General features: G+C 39.2%; 1 protein-coding gene across 1 annotated transcript in view; it reads right to left on the bottom strand.

Moving 5' to 3' along the window:
• Window positions 1–12,315, bottom strand: part of fbxo41.S (F-box protein 41 S homeolog) — a 46,380-nt gene extending 34,065 nt beyond the window's left edge. The window contains exon 1 of the mRNA XM_041579329.1: window positions 12,057–12,315. The gene's annotated coding sequence lies outside the window, so the exon portion shown is untranslated. The remainder of the gene's footprint in view (window positions 1–12,056) is intronic.
• Between the last annotated feature and the right edge of the window lie 420 nt (window positions 12,316–12,735).

The following is a 12,735-nucleotide window of genomic DNA, read 5'->3' as shown; positions in this document are numbered from 1 at the left end:
TCCTGCTGAATACTTAAGCTGCCATAAGACATATAAATAATTGGGTATAACTGGGTTGGCCCAGACCTCTATGACAGTTCAGGAAGGAATAAGTGACCAGAATGGGGGGAAGACTTTGTGTCACTATTAACTCAGATATGAGAAGTAGGTGAAATATTCAGCGGCTGAAAGTACATGGAGCTCTGCGCATCACACTTATGACATCACACTTATGACATCACACGTATAAACACAAGCAATAGGCTACTGTACATGTCACTGTAATGCTTATGTAACGGAGGTGGCGCAGGACTGACAAACTGCACTCGTGTGATTCATTCCGGCCATTTCTGCTTAATATCGAGTCTCCTCACTCCCCGACCCTCTGCTCTATATTTATGTATATCTGCCTGGAGAATGTATTGGGGGGTCTATACTGTGTATGAAATACACCAAGACCCTGAAGAGCTTGCTGTGCAGTTGCCATAGCAACCAAAATCCACCGCATTTACTGAGAGTTAACCCTTTCTGTCTTACAAATCATAAGCCCAGTGGAAATCAATGAGTTAACCCCTTTTATTACAACAGGCACCAGCGGGGCACTGAATGACAGTGAGTAACAAAGCCCCTGCCTATGAAACCATATTAAATACACAGGCTACGCGGCTATTAGGCAGCAAATTCATACGCACGCTGCATCCCAATTAACTCCCTAATTAGCCGGCTTAATTAGGCATGCTGAATGTGGATTTAATATGTCCACCTTTGGAAACAGTGAAGTGACAACTATGGATTTAATCAACTTCACTGAATCAATACAACTAGCGAGCACTGGCCCCGCCCCTCACTGACCATGGGAAAGAGAACAGCCCAGGAATACAAAACAATTACAAAGTTGATCTGAGGCCGTTAGTGACCAATTGCAACAGCAAATAGGCTTATATAAGTCTATACGTCAATGTGAACAAGCAGATCACATGGGGCACTGGGCTTTCCAGCTAAAAGACAACTGTTCACAGAGAGAAATAAAATGAATAAAGGGAATTATATTTAAGAATTATTTTTCTTTAGATTAATAAGGGGACAGAGGTGCCATTGATTAGATCTAATAATCACATTATTCAGCACAAATACATGAAAGGTCAGTCGCAAGCAATGTCCATCCGTTATTCGTAAAGGTCTCTCTGTACAATGAGAGCAGTAAATGGCATAGGACTTTGTAAGTGGATTGATGCATACGGGGTGGGTAGGTCTGTAGCAAGCGTACTCTGTGATTGTGCACGGGCAGTTCCGACTCAATGGATAAAGTACACTGAATACTAAGAGAACAATCTGTCACTGACACTGGCTGCTTGTGGTGATGGAAGTTGCCTTTCAGTAGGAGCCACGGAGCTGCGGGTGAACTCATCTGTATTAAGTGTCTAAGGGATTTACTTTCCTATAATAAAAAGCCCATTAGGGCCCCTCCTATTAAAGGAACAGTAACACCAGAAAATTTAAGTGTTTTAAAGTAATGAAAATATAATGTATTGTTGCCCTGCACTGGTAAAACTGCTGTGTTTGCTTCAGAAACACTACTATTGTTTATATAAACAAGCTGCTGTGGAGCAATGGCGGAAATTGAAAAACGGCTATATGGCACAGGATAACTAATGGATAACAGATAAAACCATTAGACAGACAGAGCTTATCTGTTATCTGCTGTGTAACTCCTTTGAATGGCTGCCCCCATTGCTAAACAGCAGCTTATTTATATAAACAATAGTAGTGTTTCTTAAGCAAACACAGCAGTTTTACCAGTGCAGGGCAACACTGTATTATATTTTCATTACTTTAAAACACTTTTATTTTTTGACGTTACTGTTCCTTTAACTGAACTGACCCCATTGCCTGTACTTACCAATACCAAATCTCATCTGATTCTCCCTGATTTTTCATTTCCTACATCAGACATGGAGTGGTTTTATAGGGATCACTCCTTGATTCCATCTATACCTTGTTCCAAAGACAAAAGTGCAAAGCCACGGGAAAGAGAGCAGCCCACGAGCAGAAAGTACAAAGAAGCAAATTTATATCATTGGGAAAGTAGTGGGGGAGATTCAAATGCTACATGGGAAGTTCCTGCCTGACCATGGGAAAGAGAACAGCCCAGGAGCAGGATTTACAGGCAATAACATCACTGGATAAGAACTGAAGTGAAGGACTGGGCATTGAATGAATCTATCCAAGGGCAGTTCCTTATGGGGATAATGCAAATGGCCTCTAATTACAGGCAAATACTAATTTTATGTACCCACATTTTATGTTTTCTTTTTTTTTTTAAGTCCCTGCATGTTCTAATGCATTTCAGTGTGACCATTTCTCAAATTTTAAATATATTTCCTGCATTTTACATCGTGATTTTGCCCCATTTATCTTAAAACTCCCCATTTTCCCCTGTGAATGTGACTTTTCCTGCATTTTAAGGTTTCTCTTGGAGTTTATAGAATTTTTATAGAAAAACTCTGATTTTATTTACCCCATCATTTTACGTTTTCTGGGTGAAGGCCACGCAGTGTGTAACTGAAGCTACTGGGCACAGCTTACAGGGGGCGGAGCAGGAAGTCTGTGGCTCAGGTAGTGGGTCGGACTACAGCTCTGTGATGGCAGCTGATATGAAAGAAATCCAATATACAAGTTGTATATCTTTCAGAAGGAGGAAAGAATCTCTGAATTGGAAGCAATTAGACACACTGGGTCCTGCAAAGTAGGCCATGTTTCTATAGGCCACTAAGCTGGTAGAACTGGGGCTGTGATTATGGGAGTGTGAGAATTACACATAAAGATTATCCCCATAATATATTCCTGCATGAGTCATCTCCTCCCAAACTGGCACTGTGAATGTATCCCCCCCTACAGCCGTCATCACTCCCCAGACTCCAGTCAGCAACACTGTCCTCTCCTCCCATCATTACCCCTCCCAAGGCTCCTTATATAAAGGTACTCAGCACCCCCCTACAGAACTCATCCACATGTATATATAATATTCAGAGCAAGCTCACCAAATTTCGTTGTTGGCTTCTTCCACAGGTATTCTGTGTATAATACCCAATAGTTCAATGCATTCAGTAGTTTGTGGAACAAATCCAGGGCAGCAACTTGTCTGCAAAGTTCTTTATTGGGAAGCTGAGTTACACAACATGTTTCGGGCCTACGCCCTTTATCAAGTGCCTCATCCACATGTATATCATACCCCGACACCCCAAATCTACTCCCAGATCCACACCCCATGTTCCTGGGCTCCTCATACACTGGCTCATTTGAATGTACACTATCTATAGGATACAGGGATTATAGTGAGAGAATCATGTTTACACATAGTAGTAAGTGCAGCTGCAGGGGGTGAGTTACAGTTCCACATGCTGAATCACTACTAAAGCCCAGGGTTATAATAAGGCTGAGATGGAAGTAGAGCACTAATCCTGGATACGGGTGATTGTTGCAATTGGTCACAATGAGTGTTTATTTTCCAGCTCTCTCACCTGTCAGATTCATTATATACGGCCCCTGCCGGCCTCCCCTTCACTACCTGCCTCCCTTCTGCTCCAACGGGTCTGGCGGAAGTTTCTAGAACGTTTGCTAAATGCAGCGATTTAATGTCAGTGGGACTAGCGCTCAGCACAGAGATCCAGCAATGAAAAGTGATATGTATATTTCTTATTAATCCATGTTTATCTGAATTGTCATTCTCATTATAATAAGCAACCCCTAAAGAGCTCCAAAAATTACAAATAAAAACCCTATTTCACCATTCATGGCACTGACATTGACACACGGTCAGATTCGGGGAGATTAGTCGCCTGGCGACTTCTCTTCTTCGGGGCAACTAATCTCCCTGAACTGCCTTTGCAGTTGCCTCACAAGGAAACTTCGGGCGACTTTGGAAAACGAATCACTCCAAGTGCCATCCCGTCGGCGATTTACATTCTAGCTGGCGGGAAGGCAGTTCGGAGAGATTAGTCGCCCCGAAGAAGAGGAGATTTGTCGCCAGGCAACTAATCTCCCCAAATCTGACCATGTGCTTCTGCCCTAATGGGGGGGAATTCACAAAAGTGGTGATATTGAGACAAAATAAAAGTGGAGATAAAAATGTCGGCTTTCCCATCAAATTCAGAAATCTCCACAGTTTGCAGATTTTGTCTTTTGCATGAAAATTTAACGACATTGTTTCTGAATTTGTCTTTAGATCTTACTACACTTTAGAGGAATACAACATCCATGGTCACTAGAACTGTTCTTCTTCCAATGTGGTGTAGTTAATACAATGCACTAAATGCAATACAGGGGGACTGTATAGAGGAGAGACCGGGCAAAGTCTGAGAAAGAGAAATAATCACCACCCATTCACTATAACCAATAAAAAACTGGACACACCAATAGGAAATCATTGCAATACCCTTATTACTCCATAAAGGATTTAAGAATTTTGGTTCTTAATGGTAATTTTAAAACAGAGAATGAAAGAAAAGTGTGGGAATACAAACTAATGAAAATTCTCTGGAAGAAGGGACTAAACCTCAGCCTTGGATTTCTGGCTAATTATGTGGACTAAGAAAGGACTGAACCAGGTCACAAATACCAACATATCTGGATATGGACTAAGAGATCATACAGAATTCCTTTAATTCCACATTCCAATAATTCAGCCCTAATTTATATTCAGCCTCTTTGACCCACATTAACTTGTACCTTATTTGCTTGTCTCATGCAGATCCCCTTGTAATTGACTTTACACCTCACACACACATTGATATTCCTTTTTGTTGCTCATGTGACCTATGAGCTGAATGTTGTATATATATATATCAGAGAACACCACAACTTCATTGTATTCAGCTTGAAAAAGGAACTAACATGTTCTGAAAGCTTGCTATGATTATATTAGTTAGCCAATAAAGGGATCACCTTTATACTTTTGTTATTTTTTTATTTCAAAAGGGTTGCCCTGTACGGCTGTTCCAACAAACACTTTATGTTTTGGGCAGCCGAGGATGAGTAGAGTATAACAGTGCTTTATTAGCAGAGACTCATGCAGCCATTACACAACAGTAACTTTCACTTTTAAGCTGTCAGGAATTATGCATTGTATACGTCTGGGCACAGTGACATCTACAGGCCATTTGTATAAACACAACACACTTTGTACTTTTAACTACATTCTCCCCTAGGGGCCATGCTAATTCTGGGACCCCAGGACTGAGTCCTCTCTGTGATATCCTCTAACAAATCGACAAGAAATGTTCTAATGCTCTGATTGGCTACAGGTTGGTCTAACGCTGGGAATGTTCTAATGCTCCGATTGGTTTAAACCTGGGTATGATGTAATGCTGTGATTGGCTACAGGTTGGTCTAATGCTGGGAATGTTCTAATTGGCTTCAGACTGGTACAGCCCTGGGAATGTTCTTATGTCCTGATTGGGTACAGGTTAATCTAACCCCTGAAATGTAATAAAGCTGTGCATTTGGTTTTTCATTACAACAGCAATGAGTGTCCCTGTGGGAAATATAATGGAAATGATATGTCTGTAGGTCGGCTGAGTTTGGACCGAATATAGAACCAACACATTGTTTTCTTCTGCCTTTCTATCCAGCTCTGCCTGGCAGGGATCTTCCTTTATACACAGAATTTCATATTGTGAAGAAATAGGAGAGATCATCACAGGGGACCTTCCCAGTGTCTGTACATCAATCATTTATTTCTATTGGCCTGTGTTCTCTCTGTTTGGCTCCTTTCCTTCTTGTCATGTGAGTTTGCCTTTAGTCCCCCCCCGCCTGCTGGATTCAGCTGCTAAATTGCCATTTCAATAACACTTTCCCCCCATGGTCTAATATGTGAGCGGCAGGACTGCAGACCCCAAGCTCAGCTCACACTCTTACCAACGGAAACTCACTCCTTACTCCGAGGCACAGTTATACTGAGAAGCCTGTTTGCAGGCTGGACACTAGTCTTCTTGGCCCAGTTGCATCAGCCTTACTAGCAGTCACATACAGAATATTTGCATTAGCCTTACTAGCAGTCACGTACAGAATATTTGCATTAGCCTTACTAGCAGTCACATACAGAATATTTGCATCAGCCTTACTAGCAGTCACAGCCAGAATATTTGCATTAGCCTTACTAGCAGTCACAGCCAGAATATTTGCATTAGCCTTACTAGCAGTCACATACAGAATATTTGCATTAGCCTTACTAGCCCAAGAATTGCATTACCTACTAGCAGTCGAGTGACAGAGGACCATGGATCTTGCCATTAGCCTTAACTAGCTGGTATACCGTACAAATCATACTGCTGTCAGAATATTTGCTCTGTATTCACCAAGCGTTCCTACTAGCAGTTACATAATGCGAGAAATAATTTCTATTGAAGTCTGGACCTTAAGCGTCACATAAAGCGTGTAAGTCACGTACGAGTGGAGACAAGAGAATCATTTGAAAATGCCAGGAAAATTTTAGCCTTACTAGCCAGTCACAAACAGAATATTTGCATTAGCCTTAACTAGCAGTCACAGCCAGATATGAGTATGTCCTGCACAAATTAAAACTACCTCTGTAGCCCAGGCTTTACCTAACCTTTTACTCCCAGCAGTTCACGATCACAGCAATGATGATGCAGTCGAAATTCATTCCAAGAAAAGGTTGTAAAGTTTTATACCATAGCACCCAGAAAAGAAAGGCCTGCTCTCGGATTGCCCATGCGCCAGCCGGAAAAGGACCTCCCAGTGAATCCAGTCCCCCCCCCCCCAGTACTCACAGTAGTACAGAGCTTTGGTTGTTTCATTCTAAACTGAGCTGCTCTCTTTCTCATGGTCAGACAGGGGTATGGAGAAGTTTCTCCCATTCCAATAATCTCCTAGAGCCATTTGTGATTCAACTAGTTCTCCCTTTAGTGGCCAGAACTTTGTGGCCCTGCTCTACTCTACTTTGTAACCCATCAACACCTTCTCAGCCAGGACTAAGCCCCTCCCCCAAGTGACCATGGGGAAGAGAGCAGGAAATAGAGATACCCATAGCTCCGTGTACCTCAGTTGTTGCCAGGGGAAACTGGATCCATTTACAAATGCTGAGATAAATATAATATTACTATGAATTCTCTACATATATCTGACTTTGTACAAAGCCTTTGAGTTGTTCTTCACTACAACTCCCAGCATCCTCTCAGTGGCACTAAGGAACCACAGGTGGGCTGGTCCTGTATAATAATCTGGCTCATTGTTCAGATATTTATGAGAAATAGTCACAACAACAAAGTGACTGATAGACTTTGTATTTGTATTGTCACATCTTTACACATTTACTTGATACAAGTCCAAGTGTTCCTCATGGGAGGGGTCGAGACCTAGGGGCAAGTCTATGAACTATGAACATTGCAGACTTGATAATAAATATGCTGCGCAAAATAGAGGTAAAAATGAAATTGATAATAGCCGTGAGATGTTGCCACAGAGGTCCAAAAATGAAGACAACCACAAAATCAGCGAATTTAGGATTTAAACAATTGCCAACCTATAACTAGAAAAACAAAATCAAAGGATCTTGATCTCCAGCAAATTCTCTCTCAGATATATCTCCACTCTACCAGGTAAAGGCATAGGCCATAGACGCCGAAAGATTCACATTCACTAATCTGTAGTCCGAAATCGTTAAGTGGAATCTACACCTCCAGAAGACTAGAAAGAACCCGAGCTTTTAATGGGAACCCAGAAATCTAAATATGTTCGTGCGAGTTTCTTCCATTCAAAGAACTCGAATGAAATAAATAAGAAATAGAGTAGCATACAATCTGCAATCTGAGTGCCTCTCCTGATTTAACTTTTATTGCTACAATTATTAAAAACCAACGAAGATTGATCACTTTTGTAAAATTGATGCTCTTGACGAGTACATCCGATGTACAAGAGAATCCGATCTGTGTACTGTTGTTAGGCGAATTTCACTGCCCGCTATAACCGATTGCCTGTGGAAGTTATGCCACTAGAAGACACAGCAGATATCCCAAAATTCCCTATATGGTCCTCCATCCACATTATATACATTAGATCCACGATATACAACCTTACACATTCCAACGAAACTATATACAGCCTATAACACCGCTTATCATTGTCACTCCACAAAACATTATATACCGATAAATATCCCAATGATATACAGACTATCTATAGCAGCTATATACAACTAATAACAACCATATACCAATTAATATTTAATTTTTGTTGTTTTTTCAACTAACAATGACGCCAGCCCACCACATACAACATATACAACTTGATTAAGTACAACCGTGATCTCTATAGTAAATTAGATAAGCATCAGCGGTAGCATTGACACAACCTACATACATGCCTATGTAGTGAACACCCTAATAACAAAAACACATGGTATACAACAGACCAAATCCACCTATTATAGTATATCAGCATCGTAGATATCCCACATTTGAAGTCCAATATCACTAGACTTACATACAACTACATACCACCACATACAACTATATGAGCACCCCTAAAACAGTACTATTTATACCAACACTAGTTATAAATGCACCACCAACAAAAATGTGATTACAGCTTAGCATAACTTGACCACTAATACAGTCCCTATTATACAACCAGCTATAGAGAGAGACTATATTAAACAACCACAGACTATAAATTTTATGTCACTTCTCCACAAAAGACAAATATTTTCATACTATTCCTTACCAAAAGAGAAACCCGAGTCACCTTAGGAAACTACGTTGTCCATACTCCATCCAACTACAATATAGCCTGCTTCTAGTGTTAAAAACACCCACTAACACTCCCATAAAACATTAACTATTACAACCATATACAACTAAATACAACTCAATCACAACTACAGACAACTATCTCTACAACAATATACAACTATATACAAACTATATTGGCTAAACATACAAAAATAACCCTAAAACAACCTATAGTATACATGCTACCATTACAAACTATAACTACTAAAACCAACTACATACAAAGGCCAAATAGTATATCCACAACTCAGGTAACACAACTACACCAACTATAGCAACTATATACAAATATATACAACCAGAGGCCGACCCAGAGTATATCAGTTATTTCTATATTACGATACTACCCATACTAACCACTATGAACAAGTATATACAGTTATACAGTACATATTACCATATATACCTAACAACTTAACTTATACATTACCTGATTTATCAATCATTACACAATGACCAGCCTACGTGCATATCGTGCATACATAAGCTAACAGACACAGACTTATATATATACCTTACAACTAGTGCCTATAGCATACCTCCACTGAATAGTAAACTAGACTTAAATCCCACAACACTGAGTATAGCAGCTATGCGATACCAACTATCTCACAACAAATACTTTACAACTAAATTACTCACAACTATATCCTTAACCATGCCACCTAGTGATACATCCACAAAAAAAATAGATCACAACAACACCTATACAGAACCTCCAACATATAAACATACTGATATACACACTACATTACAATATATACAATCCACATACAAAAACTACAAAAGGCCACATACACACAATATCCACAAACTATATCAACAAAACTAACATACAATTCCAAATCCTTATACAACTCAGGTTATACAGCCCCTTGTCTAAGTTGTTGCCTCCCAGCAGGCTCTGTGCTTTCTGCCACTCGTCGCCCACGTCGGAAGAATCTGGAATTGATTCGCTCCAGGCATAATTATTACTATATTATAAACTATTATATCACCTGCTTTTATTATTCATATCGCTTTGGCACGAAATATCCACATGTGCGCAATGTGCCTAAACTAAGAGGGCGATGATTTATCAAAGGTCGAGGTGAAGTTTCGAAGTGAAAAACTTTGACTTTTGACTAGGGAATACTCATACTTCGATTCGAATTTGAAAGTGCTGTTTAGCCTATGGGGGACCTCCTACAACCTGCATGGAGGCAATTGGGGGAGTTTGGGAGATCAAGGTCGAAATTAAAAAAACTTTGAATCAAAGTACAATCGTATGATTTGAAGTAGGCCGGATTTGACCCCAAAAAAACTTTGACCTCCATTCGATTGGTCTTTTTGAATTCGAAGTTTGAATTTTTTTTAACTTCGACCATCAATACTGGGATACTGGTGATTTGCTAAATCTTCAGTTACAACTATGTCTGTCAGGGATAATGCGTGCGTGTGTGTGTGTGTATAGGGACATGCAGATCACACACAGTCAGACACAATCAGACAGCTAGTATATCTCTAGTATATCTCTAGTATATCTCTAGTATATCTCTAGTATATCTCTAGTATAGCTCAGTATATCTCTAGTATATCTCTAGTATAGCTCAGTATATCTCTAGTATAGCTCTAGTATAGCTCAGTATATCTCTAGTATAGCTCTAGTATATCTCTAGTATATCTCTAGTATAGCTCAGTATATCTCTAGTATATCTCTAGTATATCTCTAGTATAGCTCTCAGTATATCTACTAGTATTAGTCTAAATCTCTAGTATAGCTCTAGTATTAGCTCAAGCTATATCTCTAGCTTATAGCTCTTTTAAGTATATCTTTAGTATATCTTCTCAGCTATAGCTCAGAATATATCTCTAAGGTAGCCTGTATAGCTCTAGTATAGCTCAGTATATCTCTAGTATATCTCTAGTATAGCTCAGTATAATTCTAGTATATCTCTAGTATAGCTCAGTATATCTCTAGTATATCTCTAGTATAGCTCAGTATATCTCTAGTATATCTCTAGTATATCTCTAGTATATCTCTAGTATAGCTCAGTATATCTCTAGTATAGCTCTGTATAGCTCTAGTATAGCTCAGTATATCTCTAGTATAGCTCAGTATAATTCTAGTATATCTCTAGTATAGCTCAGTATATCTCTAGTATATCTCTAGTATATCTCTAGTATAGCTCAGTATATCTCTAGTATATCTCTAGTATAGCTCAGTATATCTCTAGTATATCTCTAGTATAGCTCAGTATATCTCTAGTATATCTCTAGTATAGCTCAGTATATCTCTAGTATATCTCTAGTATAGCCAGTATATCTCTAGTATAGCTCCGTATAGCTCTAGTAGCCTCAGTATATCTCTAGTATAGCTCAGTTAATTCTAGTATATCTCTAGTATAGCTCAGTATATCTCTAGTATATCTCTAGTATAGCTCAGTATATCTCTAGTATAGCTCCGTATAGCTCTAGTATAGCTCAGTATATCTCTAGTATAGCTCAGTATAATTCTAGTATATCTCTAGTATAGCTCAGTATATCTCTAGTATAGCTCTAGTATAGCTCAGTATATCTCTAGTATAGCTCCGTATATATCTAGTATAGCTCAGTATATCTCTAGTATAGCTCAGTATATCTCTAGTATATATGTAGTATAGCTGAGTATATCTCTAGTATATCTCTAGTATATATGTAGTATAGCTCAGTATATCTCTAGTATATCTCTAGTATAGCTCAGTATATCTCTAGTATATCTCTAGTATAGCTCAGTATATCTCTAGTATATCTCTAGTATAGCTCAGTATATCTCTAGTATATCTCTAGTATAGCTCAGTATATCTCTAGTATATCTCTAGTATAGCTCAGTATATCTCTAGTATATATGTAGTATAGCTCAGTATATCTCTAGTATATCTCTAGTATAGCTCAGTATATCTCTAGTATAGCTCTAGTATAGCTCAGTATATCTCTAGTATATATGTAGTATAGCTCAGTATATCTCTAGTATATCTCTAGTATATATGTAGTATAGCTCAGTAAATCTCTAGTATAGCTCAGTATAATTCTAGTATATCTCTAGTATATCTTTAGTATAGCTCTAGTATATCTCTAGAATACACACATATATATATTATTTACAGTATTTATATATCACACACATATATATATATATATATTATACAGTATTTATACATCACACACACACATATATATATATATGATATCAGTAGAATGAAGGTACAGATGTGATACACTGATACATAATGAGCTGATCCTCATTACCCGAGTCCTGACGCCCCAGTATCCGGCAGTTCTGCAGCACAACATGATGATGATGATTCCCGCAGTCACCGCTGCACGAGAAGCTCCAGATGTGCACAAGGCTAAGGCACCGTCTGCAAACTCACCCTCCCCTCACCCCCCTCAGTCAGTGTGTGGGAGCAGCCGGTATATGAGGTCACTACTGAGCGGATCATTCCACTGTCACACACAAGCGGGGGGACATCAGGTGCAGCTTACAGCCCGGTAAGCGCTTTGTGCGGCTGCGGTATATTTACCCACGGTCCCTTATTCTCTATTTCCCCCGCACTCTCTGTGTATTGTGATACATTCCTCTGGTACTGGATTAGCTCTGCTCACTGACCTGACCCTCAGTCATACTGTCCGACTGCTCACACTCTATTTATATCTGTATTTATCTGTATGTGACTATATACACTGTGTCTGTATGTGACTATATACACTGTGTCTGTATGTGACTATATACACTGTGTCTGTATGTGACTATATACACTGTGTCTGTATGTGACTATATACACTGTGTCTGTATATTTGTATGTGACTATATACACTGTGTCTGTATGTGACTATATACACTGTGTCTGTATGTGACTATATACACTGTGTCTGTATATCTGTATGTGACTATATACACTGTGTCTGTATATCTGTATGTGACTAT

This window comes from Xenopus laevis, chromosome 1S (assembly GCF_017654675.1).
Source record: "Xenopus laevis strain J_2021 chromosome 1S, Xenopus_laevis_v10.1, whole genome shotgun sequence".
NCBI classification, from domain to species: Eukaryota; Metazoa; Chordata; class Amphibia; order Anura; family Pipidae; genus Xenopus; species Xenopus laevis.
Note: the sequence above shows the minus strand (reverse complement) of the source record. Positions and strands in the feature narration are given on the sequence as shown.